Genomic DNA, 16,636 nt, shown 5'->3' on the forward strand with positions numbered 1-16,636 from the left:
GGCTCAGAGTCAGGAGCATAAGAAGAGACAATGGGGGTTCCCTTTGTGGGACATGAGATGCTCCTCATGGCAGAGAATCATCAAGGATATCCATGTCTCTTTCCTTAAGTTCTTTTTGGGGTCTGGTAAACCCCTTACAGAGGGTTTGATATAGGGCCATAAAGGCTTGCATGTATGGTATCTCTGACCATCTCTCTCGTTTTTACAATACCAGTCTAACTGTAAGATGGTGTCATAATCAAGACTCCCATTTTCACACCACCTTTTAGTTCCCAGTTGATATTGGGGCCAAACCTCATTACAGTAATAAATGAAATGTTCTTTTTTTAGCTTAGCATGGTCAAAGCATTTCCAGTATTTAAGAAGAGAGCCAAGTGGGAAATCCACTGGAACTGAGTTGGCTCCCGCCATGTTGTTCTGTGGAAAGAGAGTGAGGAAAATGGGAAGGAGGAAATAACCCCTTTAGGAGAGGGAAAAATGAGAGCTTCAAAATCTGTGAGGCATCCCCCTTAATATGTAGGAAGCCTCAACACAGGTCCTTCCAGCCTGTTTCCATCAGATGTCTCTGGAGCCAGTAAGTGGTAGGGTACCCAGTCTTGAGAGTCAACTGTTCTCCTAAGGGTCAGTCTCTCCACCCCTGCATGAGCCTTCCTGAATGCAATGCTGGTCTCGAATGCCAACCTAATTATTATCCAAATGAGGAGAAAACGAAGGTCAGAAAAGTATGCCAGATAATAGAAATGCATTAGGGTGGGATTTGAAGCCATGGCCTTATTTTCTGTCAGGCAGATGTCCCACTGCTAGAGTCCTACTCTCAGCCCCTATTAGAAAAAGGAGGTTTAGGGACTATCTGTGGAACCTAGAATTTAATCCCATTAATCCCATCTGTAAAGGGTGCCAACCAATTGCAGGCAGGCCCCTGGCATGTGCCTCTGGAGCAAGGGGATCTGACCTCTAGATGAGTGTTTCCTCAACTCCCTGTAGGCTATAGGGGCAAGGACAGCATGGGTGAGACTTGGGATGGGGTGTCTAGGACAAATGGGCATGGCAGGTAGGTGGGCAAGGGGAGTGGGTCAGAGGAGGAAGACAGAAAAGGTTGAAGACAGGAAGAAGGTGGTTTGGCCAGGCGTGGGATCTTGATCACCAGAGGTGGCACACCTTTTATTTTTTTTAAAAAAAGATGTTTAATTTTTGGTCCCCAAAGCAAGGACTGTGGACACAGGACCTGGGGGCATGTAGACCCCTCCTGTCTCTGCCATTGCCATGAGGCTGGGGAGCCACTGCAAGGTATGGCTGGAGAGAGCACGTGTGGTCCCAGTGGGCTGCCATGCCATTGCTTGCCTTGTCCCTGGTGTCCCAAACCTTCCTGGCCTCCCCAGTGGCCGCGTCTGTGGTTTGCGCTCTCTCTTTTAGCTAGCTCGGTCACTGGGAGCCTTCCAGCTGGAGGCTGTTGGGCAGAGGCTGCCAGCCTGCACACAGATGCTGTCCCTTTGCATGTTGTGGCCATAGCTGTAACTACTGTAGCACACATGCCGCTGCCACTCCTGTCTCCACCGTATTACTGCTGCGTATCAGTCACGTGGCTGGTCAGGGGGGCTTCCAGCATATACTGAGAAGAGGGGCCTGTGCTGTGTAGGCCCAAGGGGAGAGGCTGGAGGACCGTGACAAGTGGCAGCCCATGAGATGCGACCACTGGAGGTCCCCTGCAGACTGTGGGGGCGGGTCCAGGGGTGGCAGCAGGAAGCCATGTGTGCACACCCATCTCCAGGTACTGGCGGCAGTCCTTGATCAGGATGGGGCATTAAGGCTCTGTTCCCTTTACTGCCTGAGTGTGTGCCTGGCAGGTCTAAACACCTGCAGTTTTATTCCCCTCAGAGGTGAGTGCAGGGGCACCCAAGTCCCCATCCTGCAGGTAGCAGTGTATTTGCTCCCTGTTCACCTGGCTTCCTTCCTTGCTCTCCTGAGCAGCCCTCCTTTTCCAGGGCAGGCATCAGTCAGCCTCTCAGGTTTTGTTTTTTTTTTTTAAACAAAACAAAAAAACCCCTGTGGCCGAATGGGCTGAGTGAGGTGTGCATCCCCTTTGTTCTCTTAAAACCGCCAGCTAGGAGATAGAGGGAGAAAGAAAAGAAGAGTAAGAGGTGGGAGTGGTGGGGGCAGATGGAGAAATTCAGTCTGAATGGCAGAGGCGTTCCTAATTGTCCCTGGCCAAGAGGGAGTTAGAGACCTTGGAGTACGATCTCCCACAGCGTGACTATTGTCAGTGAAGGAACGGACAGGAGTGGGGGATAAGGGTTAGGGAGGGTAAGGTTAGGGGAGGGGCAGCTGGCTTTTAATGTGGTCCATCCTCCGGATCAGGACCAGGGAACTCAGACCGAGCCCTGTGACTTGGGGCGCTTGTGGGAGTTCATGAATACTGCAGGGGAATGTTGCATCCTGCCAATCAGGGTGCAGCTCATCTGCGCTGGGGTTCTGAGTGGGTCTCTAGCGTTGGGTGGATGTCCTAACGTGAGGGTCCCACACCATCCGAGCTGTAGGTGGTGTTTGGTTCTGAAATATCAGATGGAGAGATGTGAGACCAGAGCACAGAGAACGACGGATTGAAATAAAAGGATTAACAGAGAAAGCCTATTGGGATCTCACCCCTCCTTTGCTCCCAGATGGCTTTGTCACGAATGTTGGCAAATGGTGTTTTCCAAATGATCTTGGTCATTGCGTTTTCAATGGAAGAATCCAAGCAGAACACGTGGATGGGATGAGGTAGAATAGCTTTACTGAGGGAAGGGAGTCATCTGTTCTGCCAGGTGAGGGCAGGGAAGAAGGGCCTGGGTCTCTTGGTAGGTCATTTTTGTACCACCCTGAACTTGGAGGTGGGGAGACAATATATCATCACTTGGCTATTCTCACCTGTGGCTTGGGGTGGAGCCCTTGAGCCAAGGGGAGGAGCAGTCCCACCTATCCCTAACCTAGCCTGCCTCTCTGCCTCAATAACACATTGATCTTTTAGTGATTTACGTTTCCTGTCTTCCTCCACCCCATGCTCCAGGCAGAACCTGTTCCTCCCTCTTGATCTCCAATTTTGAAGAAGAAAAAATACAAAAGATGATAAGAAAAAATGGCATTTTTTCTAGTTTGAGATAAAGATAGGTATACAGGGAGATGCCTTATTTTGTTTCCATGCACTTGTGTATTACAACCCACATTGGTTCATGTCTACCAGACCTCTTTACTACTTCCTGGTCCCTTCCCATAGTGGCCTCTGCTAATCTAAATTACTATATTCATTCCTATACAGTGAGCACATCAAACATTCAAATTTTGGTTTCCTTCCCTTTCTCTAACCTTCCCCTGCACGGTCTCCCCTAAGTGTGTGACCTGAGTCCAATAATATTATTGCATTTGTTTTAGGTCTATAACTTGCATATGAGGGAGAAAATGCAATTTTTGGCCTTTTGAGCCTGACTAACTTAACTTAAGATGATGTTCTCACTTAAGAATGAATGTGTGGATTCATTCTCCAGTTCCATCCATTTACCTGCAAATGTCGAAATTTCATTCTTCTTTCTGGCTGAATAAAATTGCATTGCATATAAATGCCACATTTTCTTAAGCCATTTGTCAGTAGTGGGGCATCTTGGCTGTTTCCATAGCTTGGCTATTGTGAATAGTGCTGCAATAGACATGGGTGTGCAGGTGCCTTTGTAGTAACCTGAGTCATATTCCTTTGAGTATATCCCTAGGAGTGGTATTGCTGGATGGATCAGATAGCAGATCTATTTTTAGTTTTTTAAGGAACCTCCATATTGTTTTCCATAATGGTTGTACTACTAGCTTATATTCCCACTAGCAGTGTATGAGGGCTCCTTTTATCCTGCATCCTTGCCACCATTTATTGTTGGTGGTGTTCCTGAGTGATGTAGAATGTTAGTGCGGTTTTGATTTGCATTTCCTTTATGGCCAGGAATGGTAAGCATTTTTTCATGAGTTTTTTTGGTCATTTGGATTTCTTCCTTTGAAATAGTTCTGTTTAGTGCAGTTGTCCACTTTTTTTATTGGTTCATCAATTTTTGTGGAGTTTAGTTTTTTGAGATCCCTGTATATTCTGGTTATCATTCCCTTGTATAGCTAGCAAAGATTTTCTCTCATTCTGTGGGTGGCCTTTTCAATTTAGAGACCATTTCTTTTGTGTGCAGATGCTTTTTAATTTCAGTAATCTCATTGGTCAATCCTTTCGCTTAGTTAGTGAACTGCTGGGGTTCTATTGAGGAAGTCCTTGCCTATACATATTGCTCCCAGAGTATTCACTGCTCTTTCCTGTACTAACTTCAGAGTTTTGGGTCTGATATTAAGGTCCTTAATCCACTTTGAGTTGATACAAGTGCATGGATTTAGTTTCAGTTTTCTGTAGGCAGATAACCATTTTTCCCAGCAACATTTGTTGAAGAGGTTGTCTTTTTGTCATTGTATGTTTTTGGCACCTTTATTAAAGTTTAGGTGAGCATAGTTGTGTGGATTCATATCCAGGTCCTCTATTCTGTTCCACTGGTCTTCATATCTGTTTTTGTGCCAGTACCATGCTGTTTTTATTGCTATGTCTCTGTAGCATAGTTTGAAATTGGGTATTGTGATACCTCCAGCATAGTTCTTTTTGCTCAGTATTGCCTTGGCTATTTGTAGTCTTTTGTGTTTCCAAATGAACTTTAGGGCAAATTTTTCAGTCTCTGTGATGAATGCCATTGGGATTTTGATGGGACTTGTGCTGAACATGTGGATGCTTTTGGTGGTACAGCCATTTTACTATGTTGACTCTACCAGTCCATGAGCACGGGAGATCAACTACCTTCTGTAGTTTTCTTTGATATCTTTCTTTAAAGGTTTTCCTTGTAGAGGTCATTTTCATCCTTTGTTAAATTTAAGGAAACTATTAACTTTTATAAAAGCAGCTCATCATATATGGTATATTTTTACATTAAATAGGTGCTCACTTATTTTAAAATGATATTAATGTGAGTAATCTGTTTTCCTTTGTGCATACAGTACCCTCCTCACTTCTTTAGAGCAGGGTAAATTCTATAGTTTGATTCTGTAGTGATGGAATTGTACAATTTTTCTGTGCCTCTGCTTTCATCTCCAGTCTAACCACTTTAAGTTAATACAATGGAACTGGTACCTAATAAATCTACTTGGCACCTAGAGAAGGTCATTTACCATCACTGACTTCACTCACAGTCATCTAAGTACTTTGAAGTAAGGTGTCAATGAGCTAAGATGTTGTTGTTTCATGTTAAAATTGGCAAAAAAAAAAAAAAAAAAGACCACTCTTTTGACTTTATTGATTAGGCTGAGCTGTTTCCTTTGAAATCTCCTACATTTCCTACTTCAAAACCAACTATTTCAGTCTTACTTTAAGCACACAAGTGAACTGCAAAGAAACAGTATGAATGGACATGGATTCTTAGGCAGAGCTCTATTTGGTCTTTTCTAAATAGAATGGGGGCTCTTCAAATAAATAAACCCACAGGTTTCCTCCATTTTCTGTGGAAAACACATATAGGTAGGGTTGTTTCCATTGTAGCTCAATTCTATTCTTGCTCACAAAAGCCATGTCTATCAATTTCTTGAATAAGCTCTGGTATTTTACAAAGAAATGCATCCTTTGGCTTGGGTCATAAAAGAATTTCTTGGTCTGTAGTGAAAGGTACATTTAGCAAGGTGTTTTATTACTTCATGATTAGAATTAATCTTTCCTTGCTTTATGCTTCCTTAGCACATTGTAACTGCCTGTATTACAATACTTATCACCATCTGCCTCCGTTCATAGTTGTTAATGTATGTTTTTAGATTATGAGCTCCTGAAGGGCAAGGACCATACCTTTTTCATTTTATATCTCCCCTAAGGCTATATGCAGTGACTTTCTTTTAGTTGGTCCTAAATAAATGTTTATTAAATTGACTGAGTAGGTGGCATATACTTTGAAATAGACTGCTAGTCTTTGAAAAGCATGTTTTATTTTAATCTTTGATTGTCAGGAAAGTTTAGGAAATTCAAACAGACTGAAATACTATGGGATACTTTTGTAGAACAAAATTCCTTCCTTGGAGAACTTTCTTTTGTGTCACAATCTTATCTACATGGACGTATATTATTTATGTGTATTATCACATAAAGACTTGGACCTTGAAATCAGAAAACCCTGAAGGCTAATCCTTTTCATTTCCTTCTGAGGTACCTGTTTCAATGTGATTTGCTGAATTGCCATGATCCAAAATCTTCTAATTGTAAGATGGAACAATTTATCAGTTTCACAGAGTTCCAGTGAGGCTCAAGTGAGAAATGTATGGAAATCAGCTAAGTAAAGAGGGTCACTATCTATTTCCTTTTATCATCCCCTTCCTTTCTTTAATTTAAAACTTGATGAATTCTGGTCTCAATATTTATTGAGTACTTACTGTGTCAATGCCTATTCTGTGCACTGGAGGCACAAAGATGATTAGGACACTTCTTAAAACATTCACAGTTGAATGTAGAGGAGTATATTGAAATAATAATGTTTTAGAAATGCTATATCATGATGAGGAGGATATATTTTAGACAATGCAAGAATGGAGAAGAAGAAAATCTACTCCATTCTAGAGTGTCACAAAAAAGTTTATGTATGATGCATGAGTGAAGTTACTTTGGCAAGAAGAAGTGGGAGGAACATTCCAGGCAGAAAGAATAGTGTGAATTGAGTTAGAAGCAGCATAATCTAGCTGATTTGTGTTGCAAATTGCTAGACTATAAAGGTGGTGATGGAATAGAAGGAGAAGGGTTTGCAGAGTTTGATGAGGGATGTTACATAAAAGGCTGGATTAGTTATTCTAAGGAGTTAAGGAGTTTTGACATTATCCTATAGACCACTGATTTTCAACTTACCCTAAAGGATCTTTTTTTTTTCAAACAAAAACTTATAAGCAAATATCAAATATTAAGATAACATCTCCCATTCTTCCATTCAGTATTTATTAATTCCTTCTCCCCTACAGATACCATTGAGGCGATTACGGGAAACCCATGATATCACAGGGCCCTACCTTGGATACTACGGCAACCCAAGATGAGGTTTACCTGGAAGAGAGGTGGTTAATTAGGCTAGAGAATGAGATGGAAGTAGAAATAGCAGTTATTTAGTCATTGAACTTGAGTTACTAACTGAAAAATGTCTGTACTTGTTGTCAGAGATCCCATCTGAGTTGTTTTTTTCTTTTTCATTTTTTGTAGTGGTACTGAGGTCTGAACTCATGGCCTTACATAAGGGCCCTACAACTTGAGCCACATCCCTCAGCCCTTTTTGCTTTGGTTTATTTTTCAGATAGGATTTCATACCATCATAGTTATACCACTGCTTCCTGCATCGGTGGGATCACAGGTGTGCATCACCATGCCCAGACTGTGTGGAGTCTTTTGAGGTCAAAATCTTTGAAGATAAAGACAGGTTTTGTTCCGTATATATGGATGTGAGACAAAATGACTGGCTGGAGTTGTTTTTTATGTGACTGCTATTTGAGATTTCATTTGTAAACTCTGTGACTAGATTTGTACGTAAGGTTATAAGCATTGTACCTTCCTTTGGGGACTTCACAATCCAGGGAAGGTGACAGGAGATGAATAAACAATTTTGATATATTATTATAATTTATATAGTAATGTTAGGGGAAGGCAAACTGTAAATAACAGAGAAATCCTACTGGCAGGACATGATAATAAAATTAAACAAGAAATCTTGGGGAGAAGAGAACCAATGTGGGAAATATATAGTAGGTGAAGGGAACAGCATGAACACCAGCATGCAGAGCAGGGCATGTTCAGAGGACCTCAGGATATCAGCATTGCATGAAAACTGTGTACCAGATCAGGGTTTTTTTCAGGGAGTATTATAGGATAAGAAATTTATCATAAGAATTAGACCATACACAATTATAGAGGGCATTGGGGGAGTACATACTCAAATAGGAGAGTTGAAAGATCAGAAAAATGTCACTATCTGGTCCTATTATGAAACTGACAAGAAATCCTGGAAGGTTTTCCTCTGGCACAGAGCTGCAGAGGAAGGTGACATTAAAAGTCTGAATATTTGTAGCTTGCATGGCTACCACCAGGAATCAGAACTGAAGTGAATGGAAAGAGATTGCATTAGTTAGCTTTTCTCATGGCTGTGACCAAATACCTGACAGAAACAAATCAAAGGGAAGAATTATTTATTTTATCTCATGATTTCAGAGGATTCAGTCCATAGTCACTTGGATCCATGTTTCTGGGCCTGTAGTGAAGCAGTTCATCATGATGGCAGGAATGTGTGGCAGAAGCTGTCCTCATTGTGGTCAGGAAGCAGAAGGGAATACTAACAGGAAGGAGCCAGAGACCTACTTGCTCAAACCAGGCTCTACCCACAGTTCCACCACCTCCCAATACTCTGTTTACATTTAGAATCCATCAGTGGGTTAAATCATTCATTTAACCCAGAGCTCTGTTTCAGGTCAGAGCTCTGAAACATCCTCACAGAAACATCCATGTGTGCTTTACTAATCTAGGCATTTCTCCATCCAATCAATTTGACAATCAAGATTAACCATCACAGGGACAAAGCTGGAGCTTCTCTTCAAACTCTCATAGTCTCTAACCACCAATGACCTTCAAAGCGTCTGGGTGGTTGCTTCACTTTTGGCTCCAAAATCTCTTCTGACCTTATATTTGGTTAACTCTAATCTGTGACTTTATAGGGAATGGGATTCTAGGAAATACAGTTCCCAGTGAAGCAAAGGGTAGAAGAACATGTAGAATCTCAGAACATGGTAGTATATCACTCCAGATGGAAATAGTGATATGGACACAAAAACAAGAGTCTTTATTTTATAGGTGAAAGAATTTGACTTTTACCCTGAGAATTTAATTGACATTTATAACTTTTAATTAAGAAAGTAACACAGCCAGTTTTTCATTTAGACTGTGAAAGGTAAATTGTTAAGGCTGGGGCTTGGAGGTGGAAGGTCATGTCTAAAAGCTATTATAAAGCCATTGTGCTTATCCAAATGAGAGAAGATGGAGACCTGACCACAAGAAGTAGTAGTCAGGTCATCCCAGTATGAAACTGGGATGATCTCTACACTCTGGTTTGGGAGATTGTATAGATGATGAAGAAACACACTATACTGGGAGTTCAGTAGGAGGAATTCATTCATAATAAGGTTCATTTTAGACATAGGGAACAGCCACTTAAACAGTAGGTAATTAGAAATTCCAGCTTAGAGTTTAGAAAGGAGATATGAACTGAGGATATTGAAGTATTACTTATGAACATAGTGGTGATTGTTGAAGTCATAAGTAGGATTGGCTGGGAAGGCTGAGTAGCATGGGAAACACAACAGGGTTGAAACCCAAGCAATACTAACATTTAATAGGACCACAGAGGCAGAAAGGCCAACAACAAAGACTGAAAAAGAGTAGAGAGGGAACTGGGAATAGAAGCTAGAGTTGGAAGCTAAAATAACCTAATATTTTAAAAGGAAGGGAAAGCTCCCCTTTTTTTAAATGTTCAACTCAACATAAAGGTAGTGGAAGCAAAACGTTCAGAAATACTTATTTTTTCAGTAAAGTGGTGAAACTAGTTCATGGTTTGAAGATGAATAAGTGATGACAGAACGGAAGTCAATGTAGATCATTTCATCAAGAATTAGAGAGGAGTAAAGTTAAGGATGTATGGTTTAGGTGTGTGTTTACCTTGGGTTTATTTTTTGCTTCTAAATAGAATATTTAATATGCATAAGTACAAAAGGAAATTTGAAGTTTTTAACGATTTAAAACTATATCCTATTTCTATAGTAAATATTTCTTGCTTTTGTGTGTTGTTTATTCTTTATGTGTGATGAGACCATGATTCTAATAGACTGACTTGATTGAAATTAGTCATCATTAACAATTTTCTAGTACACATAGGATAGGTAACCTGAAGAGAAACTCCTTTTAGGAGTCTGAATGTGATATCTGTAGTTGGTCTAACTACAGATACAGGGCATTAGCATCAGAATTTCAACTCCTTAATGTCGAACATGATTTTTGAATGGATTCTTTATTATGGAATGGCTAAAGGTAATTTTATCTAACTACCTCAAGCATGAAAATGAGTGCAAAAATGAATGCTTCCCACTTAGGTCTTTCAGGATATTAATTGTTTACCTTCTTACAGTTACAGATCAGAATCTGCAGTCTATGTTGAGGATGTTCAACCTTTGGCAGTTGTGCAATCTCGCCTCTCAAAATTTAATGAATATTTCTCATAAGCACATGTATAGACAAAACTCTTAATGAATCATGACTTTTCTTCCCACTAGGCCTGACTATAGTTAGTGTAATTTCTGACTGTGCCACATTAATTTAGAGATCCATCATCTATACTGTTATGCATCTCTCCTATGTAAAGAACTATTATGAGGTTAAATTCTTCTCTCCTACATATTGTGCCATGAAAAAGCCACTCAACTTCTTATTTATTTATTTATTTTATTATTCATATGTGCATACAAGACTTGGGTCATTTCTCCCCCCTGCCCCCACCCCCTTCCTTACCACCCACTCCGCCCCCTCTCTCTCCCCCCCACCCCCTCAATACCCAGCAGAAACTATTTTGCCCTTATTTCTAATTTTGTTGTAGAGAGAGTATAAGCAATAATAGGATGGAACAAGGGTTTTTGCTGGTTGAGATAAGTATAGCTATACAGGGCATTGACTCACATTGATTTCCTGTGCGCGTCTGTTACCTTCTAGGTTAATTCTTTTTGATCTCACCTTTTCTCTAGTTCCTGGTCCCCTTTTCCTATTGGCCTCAGTTGCTTTTAAGGTATCTGCTTTAGTTTCTCTGCATTAAGGGCAACAAATGCTAGCTAATTTTTTTAGGTATCTTACCTATGGAGGGAGAACATATGATTTTTGGTCTTTTGGGCCAGGCTAACCTCACTCAGAATGATGTTCTCCAATTCCATCCATTTACCAGCGAATGATAACATTTCGTTCTTCTTCATGGCTGCATAAAATTCCATTGTGTATAGATACCACATTTTCTTAATCCATTTGTCAGTGGTGGGGCATCTTGGCTGTTTCCATAACTTGGCTATTGTGAATAGCACTGCAACAAACATGGGTGTATCAACTTCTATTATAGGTAATTCTAAGAGGACTTGTCTTTTGTTATACGAGACCTAGAGTTAAATTTGTCTGTGAAGTAGAACAACTCTTTGTTGGAGTTGGGATATACTGAGATTTCAACTGAACTGGTGTTTACTGGGATAGGATTTGACTTGGTATTACATAAAAAGATTTTAGTTCATGTAATTATATTGGGGGTTAACCCAGAAATCTAGCGATGGAGAATATCAGAGAATGTGTTTTAAAGGCCACTTCTAGCAAGCTTTTTCTTCCTCGATGATCTAAAGAGGATTCCTTATTCTTTTACAGACCATTCTGTAAATAAACTTGCCCTGTAAAACTATGCTTTCATTTACCTGAATCCCAAATATACTGTTTATGTTTGGTCAGATGTTACTTAATTGAAACTAATTACATTTCCCAAGTAATCCTAGCATCTGGAATTAGCCAAGCTGAAAAGCAAAGCTGAACTGAAGCAGGGTGTTGTCCCTGCCTTTTTCCAGCTGCTGCTAGAAAAGAAAGATTAACACACTTTTACATCAAAGAACCCAATTCAGTTCATTCATTCTGTTTTATTTATTTATTTATTTATTTAGGTAAATAACCAATAGCATCCCATCTGGCTTTTGGTTATGATTAAGTAGAGTTACTTTGTTCAAGCTCAAGAAAAAAATTCTGGAAAATATGACAGGAGAGTAGCACATAGATTATGTGTTACTATTACCTAAGTCAAATGTTTTGTTATTGCTCTAATTGGCAGTGCTTGGGATATTGTTTCATGAGATTGTAGTTCTAAGCCATGACTACCACAGTTGGCATCCCAGAAAGGAAATTTAGGATTTTTAATCCTGAGTTCTAATTAACAGTGTTAATGAAGAGACCTAGAAAAGAGTTTTTAAATTGCTCTGTTTTTAAACCACACATTGTTTTCCTTAACTTCCAAAAGACTGGTGTTTTAGTGATCCAAAGCCATTGATCATTTCAATGTGAGTTTATTGTGCAGAGAAAGAGCCTTGTCTGAGGCACAAAATATTTTTTGCCACCTCGACAGCAGTCTGGCAAATGACTGAAAACAGTTGGTCTCATGGTGAGAACTAGCTGGTTCAGAGTTGGACTTTATTCTATACACCTACTACAAAAGGCAATCACTCATCAATAGTGAGTCAAGCAATGACTGAGATAAGTATTATGCTACATCTGAATATGATAATGAGGAGAAGAATTTATGACACAATGTTTCTTGACAGATCTTCTCAATCCATCTATGCCTATCATTTGAACTACTTGCAATTTACAGAAAGGAGCAAAATACCTGTAAGAAGCCAAGAGCTGCCAAGATTAATTGTGTCTGCAAAACAAAATTAGGTTTGAAGTTTGTTCCAATAGAAGCACAGCCTAGATCCAGGAAAAGATTATAAGGAGATGTTATCTGTAGGAGGTATAGGATAACATATTATCAAGAAAAGATATTTATAGGTGTTGGTAAGAACAGAAGACTTGGCGGAGTGAGAATTTCTTGAAGTATACTGGAAGTAGTTTAACCAGTGCCATTCAAATTGATGAAAATATGTATAGAGCATAGAGTAATACCAGATAGGTATTACTGATACCTATTTGGTTGTCCAAGTATAAAATATGTGCTACTTGTATAAGGATTGTCATTTTGTAACTTCTTTAGAAAGTTAGATGTTGACTTTTCTGAATTAGGAAGGGAGAATAAACAACATATAGTAGATTCTTTTTGTGTGAGAATGAGCAGAGCAGTAAGAGCTACTTAGAGTGAAGGAATTATGATGGATACGTGAGGTAATTTGTGGGAGGGTGTCCTAAAATATAATTTTACCTGAAAATTAGCAATCCATATTATCTCAGATTGGCTTATTCTCCTGCTTAGATTTTTGAAGTAAAATGACTACATATACCAAGCTTCCTACTAAGAGAGCTCTCTACAATGTCGGTATGCCCAACTCTGGCTAAGCATTTGCTGCACTTCTACTCTGGTCTCTAGGAGATTAATGTCTGCTGAACTGAAACAAGAGCCTTTTAGACTCCTAGCTTTTTCATCACTTCTGACCTTAAAGGTGCAATGCTTTTCTTCCATCTGCAAGTTTGGGCCTGCATTAGGTTTGAGATTTCAAATATTCTATTGTTGAAGTAGCAGAGTATTTAACTACTTTATTGATAGACACAGATTATTCTTCTTTTCTCCTGTCCTTTCTTTTACTCTCATTTTGTCTTTCTTTTCCTGTACTGAAAATAAGACTCTCTGGATTTGAAATTTGGGGGCTGTAGTGACTATTATCTTTTATTTAACAGCTGAAGCTGTTTATACCAAGTCATAATTCAATCCTAAGTGCTTCCCTTAAAGTTTACTGGACCTTGTTGTTTGGTGTATTTGTCAGTTCTGTTTTTTTTTTTTTTTCGTGGCACTGGGGTTTGAACTCAGGGCTTCAAACTTACTAAGTAGGCTCTCTACCACGTGAGCCATGCCTCCAGTCTATACTGTTTGTCTATTGGTGACTTTAGAAAGCCATTTCACTATGGTTTCTTTTGCATTCCTATGTTACATAAGAGTCTGATTTTTTCATAAGGAATGATCTTCCATATTTCCTCATCTATTACAATCTTATTCAGAAATTTGCTCATTTTTGTCTTTTTTGTCATTGTATTGATATTTTTGAATTTAGTTCAGTTTGAGATTCATATTCTGTGTTAGTTCTATGTTTTATAAATATCTGTTCCTAGTTAGTGATTTGTTATATCAAATTAATTATATTTTAATAAATAAAATTCTTAATTTGGATAGAATTTTGCTATTAGTTGCAAGTACTTGATTACCTTGTGTCTTGACAAGGAGGCCTTGTAGTAGTACAACAAAGTGAATAATATTGAGAAGCATTTGAAAGGTAACATTATTGTGGTTCTGATACAAAATAGATATTTATTTATTTCACTGGGAAGGAAAGCAAGATTCTATAGATAAATATGTATGTATACAAATTATACATATAGATACATCACAAATACATACATACATATGTATACATGTATAACAATCTTTATTATTTTGTGAAAAATTATGACATGGTTATTAGATAACAGAATGAAATGTGACATGTCTGCACTCTGATAGGTGAAACAACCCTATGTTATGATGCACTGTCCAGAGTGGTCTGGTCAGTTATTTTATGAAGCCATGCAATTATTGGATGAATGCATTCCTAACAAAACCTAGTTACTCTTGGTTGTTAGAAGCCACGGGTAACTCATATCTTTCTTAACTGTGGCATATGAGCATATGAGTCCCACTTCTGTTTTTATTCCAAGCAAAATTTTCTTTAAAATTATTGATTTTATAAAGATGCTCAGTTGAGCTTTTCCAGGTCAATTCTGAAAGGTCGCTGAGTGGTAAATGTTGAATTTCTTCCACTGTTTTCTCTGCCTATAGTTTCTCTGAGTTAGCAAAGTTCTTAAATCACCTTTCTATTCAGTGAATCATTTACTTAGATTAAAAAAAAAAACACAAAAAACAAAAACAAAGAAAAAAACAATACCAGAGTTACTGGGGGTTGTGAAACCTAATTTCACTTTAAATTCATTCATTTACCTGTTAAACATGAATTGAATGCCCCTCATGTTGGAGACACTCTGCAGCCATCTCTCTCTGCTCAAGGGAGATGTCTGTGGAATAGGGGAGACTGCCGCAGCTGAAAGTCTCTACCTATCAACCTCCCTTTTGCTGCTTTGCTTGGATCTTATAGTCTTCAGTCATAACAATTAAATTCCTTTTTCACAGCACATGTTTTCATAAACTCTGTCTTGTTTTGGTGTAAAATCATATATAATGAAACTCAAGTATTTAATTCCTAAAATCTCAGTAAATTATCCTTAGTGAAATATTAAAAAGAAGCAAAGCAATTAGGAATAAAATATGTATGCCAATACTTTAAAAATTCCAATGGTGTAAATACTGCAGCCTTAATAATGGGGATAGAATACAGAAAATTGGTCATGGATGCCCACACCATGGCTCAAGGCTTTCTAGATAAGCCACAAATAACTCAAATTGCTTTATTTCATATCCTAATTGTCTTATTCAAAGTCCAAAGTCTTACCTTGATTTCTATCTTAGTTGACAGGTAATATACTTAACCAAAAATATCTATGAGCAAGATTCACTCTTCCTAGACTACAATCTAACCCCTTCTCTAAGAAATTCTGTTTTTGCCATTGTTATTTGTTTACCTTATCAGCTTACAATTTTGTACCTGAGAAACCTATTTTCTGTGGACAAAAAATTAAGCAAACATGTTTGAATTATTTTTGATAGTTTGTACTTGTTCAGGGACCACCACAAAGAGAAGAAACAATGAAGTGGGAGCTGACACATTACTTCTGGTGAATAGGTGTTAAGACTTTTTAAAACTGTTTCTTACAGTTGAGAATTTGAAGCCACTGGTCTGTAAATGAATTTCTGTGGATAAGTACAGTTTCCATAAATGTCAAAACTATACATACAGAATAAATTAGGAGCAGTATATTTGTAACGGAAATGACACACTCTGCAAACAAGGTCGTGATATTTTGAGGAGACGAATGAGCCCTAGAGAAGTTATAAACAGATTTCCATCATTTACATGACATAAAATTTAGTGCACATTAAAATCACATGGAATTACTCTATGTTTATATAACAAGACTCAAATAATCATAAGTAGCATTATCACCTACTCAATATCAATATCAAGCAGAATGTTATAAGTGAGTGCAGAGCACAGAATATTCCTTTATTACTCTTGACATTCTGTACTTTGAAGACCATCTAAAATCCATGTACAGGAAAGTCAACAATGCTCTACAATCATTGCAATAAAAATATTCTCTACGAATTTCCAGAACACCCCAGTGTGTGATGTGTCTCCCACTGAGAGTTATTGCTCTCTACATTAAGATCTCTTTCTGTTTTTAGTGTCCTATGGATCAATAACTCCAGTGGAATTCTTGATTCTTTGTCACCACTGACTTGCCAGTGTGGGTTTCAGATATCCTGCTTCTGGTAGTCCTTATAACTCCCTAAGGGTCTCCCTAGGCCCTTTCTCCAACCTCTCTGGAAAATATGCTGAGCAGTCCTCCCACTGAGTTGTCCAGCCTCAACACCACACCATAAAATGCAGGTCTACAGAGAGCAACTTTCCTATGAATTCTTTCTGTATTGTTTGTGATTGCCTAAGAAAACCAATCCATAGAACATCACATAATGTCACATTTCTTACTCCCCAGTGCTTCCTCTGCTGAGTCCTGAAGCAGGGAAGGAAAACATTAATATTCCTTTAGCTCCAGGTGAGTTTCATCCCTTCAATATTGGTAGAGAGGCACCTTGTGCTGTTGTGAGAACACCTAAACTCAGGTCTATAGAATGCATCCTTAATCTATGTTTTCTTTTAAAATCTTCCAACAAAG

Source organism: Castor canadensis, chromosome 4 (assembly GCF_047511655.1).
Source record: "Castor canadensis chromosome 4, mCasCan1.hap1v2, whole genome shotgun sequence".
NCBI lineage: Eukaryota > Metazoa > Chordata > Mammalia > Rodentia > Castoridae > Castor > Castor canadensis.